Source organism: Sturnira hondurensis, unplaced genomic scaffold (assembly GCF_014824575.4).
Source record: "Sturnira hondurensis isolate 20B ecotype Veracruz unplaced genomic scaffold, ASM1482457v3 Scaffold0010428, whole genome shotgun sequence".
NCBI lineage: Eukaryota > Metazoa > Chordata > Mammalia > Chiroptera > Phyllostomidae > Sturnira > Sturnira hondurensis.
In genome coordinates, this window is record NW_028083059.1 from 9,840,921 (window position 1) to 9,849,801 (window position 8,881).

Below are 8,881 nucleotides of genomic sequence, written 5' to 3' on the forward strand. Positions count from 1 at the left end.
TAGTTGCCCATAGGTAAATGACTGGATCAAAAAACTATGGTACATTTACACAATGGAATTCTATGCTGCAGAAAGGAAGAAGGAGCTCCTACCCTTTGCAACATCATGGATGGAACTGGAAAGCATATGCTGAGGGAAATAAGCCAGGCGGTGATACATTTCTAAGATAAAAGCCACCAGGTGGCACGGCAGAGGTAGAGACAACCTGATAGCAAAATAATCAATCAACGTTGACAATATTATATTTTAAAATCTCATGTACCTTATCACAGTCTCCAAACGTTGCATCAATAAATCACTAACATTAAAAGTAGGGAAAAATCTACATTGCACCTGGGATGTAGAACAAGCATAAATAAATCAGCAATGTTATAGAAGGTCTGAATAACATAACTAACAAACTATTTGACATATACAAAATACTACAATTTACAATGACAAAATATACAGTGTTTTATGTTTATGTGATCATATAAATGATGATAAAATTTGACAAATTTGAGGCCTCAAGACGAAGTCACTTATGGAATGGTAAATAGCAATAGAGAAAGTAAGTCGTAAGTTAATGCCATGGTAAATGAGCATTCACGAAAGGCATGAAAATTAAAAATATAAAATAAACTTTTAAATAACTCAAAATTGAAGAAAGAAAGCCCAGTGACAATTATAAACTACTTTATATTAAAAAATAAAATATATAAAAACTTGTGGTAAACTGAGAACAAAATGTACATACCCTTAATATATCACCTAGGAAAAAATGTCTTAAGCCTTTATGTATATTTATTTCAAGAAAAACAAACAAACAAACAAACAAATATCTTGGAAATTATACCCACTGAACTTAGAGGAAAGTAATAATAAAACAGAAAACAAACATATCCTGAAGAAAAAACAAGGCCAAATTAAATAGTTTCAAATGACTAAAAACATTGACCATTTCATGGAATGGTTAGAAAAATGTGTAAAAAGCAAGAATAAAATAATATCAAATATAAAAAGTAAGTATCACCCAACATAAGAAATATATACTAAAAATAATAATAATTTTGAAGCAGTTTTCTCTAATGATTCGAAAATATGGAGAAACTGATAAATTTCTAGAGATAAGTAACTTTTAAAAACTGAAAGAAGTAATATGATTTCTTAATACCAATTTGAAAAATAAATCTATGGCCCCGAATCAAGGTCAGCAGCTTGCTGAAGCTGTTGGTTTTAAGCAAGAGCCTAAGGAAATGTCTTTCTGTGGTCTGTTGGTCATTTCAGAACTTATGAAATGTAATAGCCAATTCATTAGGAAGAAGCATCTGAGTCAAATAAATGAATAAGTAAATACAGACCAAAATGTCTTACTCCAGACGAAATGTCTTACTCAATGATTTATTCTAGACATTTTATAGGGATCTTGGCTTCCCAACCTGGCAAGCACACTAAAGGAACAGAAGCACAGCCTCTAAGAGAGCTAGGAACAGGCTTTTCGTTTTCAATAAGGTGCCAGTGTTGCTAGGAACTGCTAAGACAATCACAGATAGGCCATGGAACCCTTCTTCATAAATTTGCATCAACATTAGACAAGACCCTTCTGGACACTCAACAGAGCAAGAAAAAACAGAACCACTCCCCACTTACACAAATTTATTTATTTATTTATTTATTTATTTATTTATTAAAATATTTTATTTATTTATCTTTAGAGGGGAAAGGAGAGAGGGAGAGAAACATCAATGTATGGTTGCCTTTGGTGTGTCCCCTGCTGGGAGTTGGCCTGCAGGGAACTGGCCTGCAACCCAGGCATGTGCCCTGACTGGGAACCGAACCGCGATCCTCTGGTTCACAGGTCTGTGCTCAATCCACTGAGCTACACCAGCCAGGGCTCCCACTTACACAAATTTAGAGAAGACAAAAACATTGTTCAAACTATAAAAATAACCAAATCTTTCAATATATTGATGATGTAAACTACTGCTGCTTCCTTATCAATGACAACTTCAGCCACACATTGTTCTTCTTAGCTTCTAGATAAGAAATATTAGAATACCAAACCCTACAATTGTTATGGACAAATGAGTGGCCAGAGGGGAAATAAAGGCAGGGCCCTCACTATTACAATCTAACAAAGAACTTAATACCGGAGGCTAAAAGCAAAAAGCTCACATGATTTGACCCAGTAATCCTGAGCCTGGTCTCATAAAGCTACCAGTAGTCCTGAACAAGTGGAACTATGCTCAGGAGTGGGGGAACCCCTGAAAGTCTGTGTGTATTGTCTTCACTATCTGGGAAAAGGAAAACCTTGAGACTGTACACTCATCTCAAGGTCTGGAAGGGGGAAAAGGAGGGGTCTGTAGTGCCCAAAGAAAGGACCCATAAACAATTTTAGTTAACTGCCTGCCTCCCGTCACATGTGCAAAATGAACAAATGGAGTCTGGAGGAAGATAAAGATTCGGGCTAATAGACCCCCACCCATACCTATGTTTAGGCAGTCACATCGCCCCCAGAAAGCCGGCACCACTTTTACATGAGAATCAAAATGTAACTTCTTCACACTTACTCAACCAACTATGTAAGTCCTTAGAACAAAGGGCTTTCCCTCTTAGCCTCTTCTCTTGGCCTTGTGGTTCCCTTATCATGTGGGGTGGGACCCCTGGCCAGGGAGCTCCTGGCTACTTCTTTTGGCCATCTAGGTGCTGGCCACCCAGCCATTGGCCACCCTACTTTTGCCACCCTTGCTCTAGCCACACTTACTTTGCTTTTCTATTAGAACTTAGTGTTAATAAACTTTGCTTGCAGGCTAGTAGGCTCACTGGCCTATGATACTTTACTGCATTGGAGAGAAGAAATGAGTTTCTGGGAGTTTCCCCCATAACAGAATCATCTCCATTTCCTTATACTTTTCAATCTAGGGCAAAGCCCAATTCCTTAAGTACTCAGAAAAATCCCCTCAGAACAATTGCTATGTAAGCAAAGACTCTGTTACTAAGAAGCTGCTTATTTCCCATGGTGTGCACTCACATACATTACAAGTTAACAAACCCAACTTGGTTCAACTACAAGTGTGTTCCACATAATCCCCTTTTTTTAGAAGACACACACTTTACATATATTTGAGCTTACCATTTTGAACACACTTGTAAAGTGGTGTGAGAGCTTGTGAGATGAGATTGGGGAATTGGGGGAAGGACAAGTCCAGCAAAGGGAGCCCTTGAAGGATTTTAAGGAGGGCAGTATGGTGATTGCCCTGGACTTTTCATCATTTTATAAAACCCTAAAATATTCATGCAGTGCACATTTCCCATTGTACTAGTTCAATAATGAAACAAATTTATTTGTTACTAATTTTATTCGACTCTTCTTTTTAAATATTTATTTATTTATTTATTTTTAGAGATAGGGGAAAGAAGAGAGAAAGGGAGGGAAAGAAACATCACTGTATGGTTTCCCCTCACACACTCCCTACTGGGGACCTGGTCTGCAGCCCAGGCTTGCGCTCTGACTTGGACCTGAACTGGTGACCCTTTTGTTCACAGGCAATCGCTCAAGTCACTGAGCCCCACTAGCCAGGGCCATTTGACTTCTAACTTTAATTTTAATCCTTTACATTAATTGCAAGGTTTACTAGAATCACCGAATGAGTAGGTTGTTTAGGTTAAGCAATTTGATAACAGTCTGCTCTTTGGATATCTTGTCTGCAATCCTATTTCTTCCAAACTAGCTCTGCCACTGAAAATTATTTGATACAAATGTGAATGGTGGGGGTGGGCAGAGAAAACAAAGCTCTGTAGTAAATCAAACTGAAAGTACCCTCACAGGGCCATCTAATCATACATTCTTAGCTGTGCGAGTCCAGCCTTGGGATGGTAACTTCCCCAGTACAAGGTTATCTTTGCCTTAAGCAAGCCCTGACCACTGCTTTTGTGCATCTAGATAATACACCTTGGAAATGCCTCTTTTTTTGAACTGCCTCTAACATAAATACCCTGAGGACAGCACATAATCTTGTTATATATCCTGTAATCTGATCGCAGAGATTTCCCTGCCTCACTTTTTTCCCCACCCTTATGTAATCTTCCTCCTGTTTCCTTCTTAACTTCAAAAGTATAAAACAAACCAAAGACTCATTCTGGAAAGCATTCTTCTCAGCCCCATGAGCTCTTATTTCCAGGAGTTTCCTCTAGCTCTAATAAACTAATGAAAATTTTCTGCCGGTTTGGATGTCTTATGTTTACCCACACACAAGAGTAATTCTGACTAAAATCTAAGAGAAATTTTTTGTGTATGGTAACAAGACACAGACACTTCTTTAGTCAAATTCCTTCCCACTCTTTCCACTACTGGCTTTACTGCTGATGATCAAATGCTCCTGCGCCGTGGTCTTGATGTTCCCACTGCTCAAAATACCCTCATGGTAGATAGTTTCGTGCTAAATCCCTCATTCCAGTCAAATTTCTGCCCAAATGGGCCCTGTTCTTACCACTTAACCTCCATTGCCACCCACAGTCTAGTCACTCTGGTTCTATACCATGTAGTATAATGCCTTAGTGCTTTAATTGTATACTGTCAGGTTCTATCTTAGCATAATTTAAAAGCTTAATACATATTCAATGATACATACACTAATTAAAAAGAAAAAGTTGGAAAAGTTTGTGTTTATTCAACCCCACATGATAAGGGAACCACAAGCAGAAGTTGGTATCATTCTGTTTCCAGTCTCTTCTGTTAATTCTGTTACTGGGGCTCGGTTTTTCCCACCAACTCGGTAAAAAATTACATACTAGTGAGATAAATTGAATGAGTAAGGGGTTTGTTAGTACACCCTCAAGGGAGAAAATGGACCTGCTGAGAAAGGTGAGAAAAAGGCTTAACATAGAAGAAGCAACAGGAGAGCCTAGGTGGGGCTGCCTTAACCCACTGGGATGTCAGAAAAAGGGGCCTTCGGGACAGGTTCCGGGGATAAGCCTGGGACAAGTTGCCAGCTGCTCACTGCCTTAGAGTTAGGAGACACGAGTGTCTGTGAAAAGAGGAGTGGGATGAGAGGGGAGGAAAGGGAATGGCGGGTGCAGGTGGCTCCCCAGAGGGAGGACACACAGGCTGTGTCCTTTATCTTGGAGCTCTTATCACTTCTTGTAGGTGGGAATCTTAGGGGAGGTCTCAGGGAAGGTTTCAGTGGAATATTCATCAGTTCTCCAGGTGTGCCCTTTTAGGGTCATGGTCTTCTCTGACTGGTCAGTGGCAGGGCAGGGGTTCTTTAATCATTGCAGTTGATTCTGGCATCTCTCACCTGGTTTTGCTATTTTCTGGGCCTGGAACTGAAACACAGCTGAGGCCTAGATGTTATGTTTAAGAAGGAGAACATCTGTACCTGGCTATAAATTACTCGGCCATTGTGTTCGACTATCTGTCTCAGTTTCCGTAGTCCACTTGCCAAAAAATTTTCTTAGCTTCTTAATATCCTGTCTCAATTCTAAATACAGTAATTTATTTTTAAGCTTAAGATAAGTGAAATAAAAAATTAATTAAACATAAAACATTTTCATTAAATTCTACTAATTTTTATTGTATACTGGACATGGTCCATGGTTATTAATTAATAGGTATGACCTAACATGAGAAAGCTTTAATGAAATATTTTTTCTCACTAAACTTCGCATCTTTACTGATATCTGGAGGTGGAGCCGCTACCAGAAAGCAGGTTCATTTTGGCATGGTAAATGATCTTGAACATTCATTATAGTTTCTATTTACAAGAATTTTTACTCTTTTATAAGTTAATGAACAAAATAGCAACTTGTCATTTTATAATGTATCACAAGATAAATTGAGGGAAATGTGCTGTGTTCACCTTCCTGATGAAACTCAAATGTGATAGATGAAATGTCAGAGCATTGTAATGTGTGCAAAGGCTAATAGCTTACTAATCTTGATATTTGATACACCAAATTAAGACAGATTTCTGCTTTGCATCTACTTCTAAGCTTTCTTTAACATCCTTTGCCAATTAACAATATTAGACTTTTTAGTTTAAACCAATTTACTTAGTACAGCAAAGAGATGCATAGGTATTAAAAGTAAGGCAGTGGAAGTACTCAAATCAATCTACTATTGTGTATAATGTATAAAAATTATATTTAACATATAGATATAACCATGTTATAGAAATGTTTCTATGTTTACATATTTGTACATATTATATATTGCTATGTCATATATTTTTGTTATATATGCAAAAAGGGAGATGAAAGCTTGATTTAAGAACTACTTTGAAAGATATATTTGAAGAATATAATTTTTTAAAAGCTTAATTACTTCTATATTTGCCATTATTTGTAAATGATAAACTATAGTATAAGATATTTCCCTTGGTTTTCTCTGAGTGTCTCCTCTAGTTGATTATATTTTTAATAATTATACCTTAAAACAATTTGTATTTTATATTACTTCCTTGTGTGTTCCATAAACACACACCTATAATATTTATTATAACATGATATGTCTTAAATATTACAGCATGTATATTTAGATATGAACACTGGCATAAGATGTACTGTGAAACACGGTAGTAGTAATCTGACATTTACAATAAAAAGGAAATTATTCTGATGCTCAACTTTAACTTTCTAAAAAAGGAAAGTACATAATAAATGTGGGATGTAATTTTTGTTCCATATATTAAGGGATTGCTCAAAGAATGATGAGAAAATGGTTTTAAATTAACATGCTTTAGTTGTTGCTTTCATCTAATGCAGTAAGAATGTATGTTTATTATCTGTTGAAAAGACTATGGTAGATCTAATAATTTATAAACTGAATACCCCCCAAATCATTTGCTGATATTTGTATAAATTTGTATTATTTAAAAATATTTATCTATTTATTTTTAGAGACAGGGGAAGGGAGGGAGAGAGGGAGAGAAACATCAGGGTATGGTTGCCTCTCACAAGCTCCCTACTGGGGACCTGGCTTGCTAGAAACCCAGGCATGTGCCCTGACTGGAAGGCCGGCACTCCATCCACTGAGCCACACCAGCCAGGATGCATGTATTTTCTCAGTGACTTCCCTCTTTCTACTCAGAAAATGACTGACTCAGAATATCCATTATCTAATGATTTTAGAAGTGAAAATTATGCTTATTCGATTTGCCACTCATTATAAAATGCCTTGTGTTTTAGATATGGCGATCACAGTCGTTGTGTTGCATTGCACTGTAAAAATCTTACTTTGTTTTGCCTTTGCCTTTGGCTTTTGAAGGGCTCATGTGTGTTTATGTCTCAGGACACATTAAAATTTTCACTGCATTTAAAGTTTTGGAATTCGAATACATTTTTGCTCTAAACTGGGGTCTCAAAGATAAATATTTTCATTTTTTTAGAGCACTCATTTTCAACCTTTCTAAACTTGTGGACACATAAAGTAATTACTAAAAATTTGTGGCACACCAAAAAATACATTATGTTTTTTGGCAAAACAATAAATGTGTAATTTTAATTCATTCACACTGGATGGCTGTTGTTGTGTTGGCTATTGTCTTTCTTTTTTACTTGATCTAAGGGGAAAGATTTCAGTGTCACTGACTAAATATTCAGGTATCACATATTTTAAAAATTCTTGCAGCACACTGGTGTGCCCACTATAGCACACTGCTTGAAAATCTCTGTCTCACCGAATGGGTGACTTCAGAGCTTTAAACTTAAAATCCACCCATAATGTGGTTAGCCATCCAACTAGCTAAGTAAAGGACATTTTAAAGTCTTGGATTCCCAAAACTCGAATTAAAATGACCTAATTTTAATCTTAAAGAAGCACAATTAGAATATGATTATAACATCATATAAGGGCACTTAATTTATCCTATTAAACCCTGATTCAAAAATTAATATGTAATTAAAATAAATTGCCTAGGTGAATGGTAGAGAATTAAAGTCTCAAAAGTCAGAAGTGAATAATTTAGTCAGCAAAATCCAGGATAGAGAGACACTGTGTTCTCAGAAAAGGGATGAAACTACTTTAAAAAGCCTCATAATTGCCTAGGTGATAAAGTTTCTCCATAGTAGTAATTTCTTTTTACTCTATATTGGTACTTTATAAGCATTCTGACAGTTATTAGTTTCATTTTTCATATAGAATGATTTTTAAAAACATCACCAATTTGGATACTATAAACATTACAATTTCTTAAAAATTTCTTATTTTTTATTTTATTTTGTCTTTTAAGTATATTTTATTGATTATGCTGTTATAATTGTCCCAATTTCCTCCTTTGCCCCCCTCTACCTAGTACCCCCATTCTCTCCAGCAATCCCCCCCTTAGTTCATGTTCATGAGTTGTACATGTAGGTTCTTTGGCTTCTCCATTTCCCACACTATTCTTAACCTCCCCCTGTCTATTTTGTACCTACTGTGTATGCTTCTTAATGAAATACAATACAATCATGTACATTTGTCTCTTAATGTGTTCTATTAGTATGTTTCCTCTCGAAGTACGATCAACTTGAGGATATAGAAATACCAGTTCCATACCATGTGATACATGTACAAAGGCAGTGTCCCATTTGAAAGGACCTTCTGGTCCTCTTTGCAAGACTCTCAAACTTACTATTGTGCCTTTTCACATTTTAAGCAGATGGCCTAGATTCAGGACTGGTTCACTGAACTTGATCGCAGTATGGGGGGAAAACAAAACAAAACAAAACCTTAAACGTGAAGGATGTTTACAAAGGAAAGGCAAGAGAAAAATGAACTTTCAGTGAAGGGCCTAGATTATATATAAACAAGTCACTTGAAAACAGTTAAAATTTGGAGTGACCTTGGTGGATAAAAATAAGTAAATAAATAAAATGTCACAGAGTGGCACAAACTGTCACGCTTCACATGCAAGTCAAACATGCA

General features: G+C 36.4%; 1 non-coding gene across 1 annotated transcript; it reads left to right on the plus strand.

The window, feature by feature from the left end:
- The first annotated feature begins 1,172 nt into the window (after positions 1–1,172).
- Positions 1,173–1,309, plus strand: LOC118995906 (small nucleolar RNA SNORA2/SNORA34 family). Its single transcript, XR_005068386.1, has one exon. It is a non-coding gene; the product is annotated as a small nucleolar RNA SNORA2/SNORA34 family (small nucleolar RNA).
- The last annotated feature ends 7,572 nt before the right edge of the window (positions 1,310–8,881 follow it).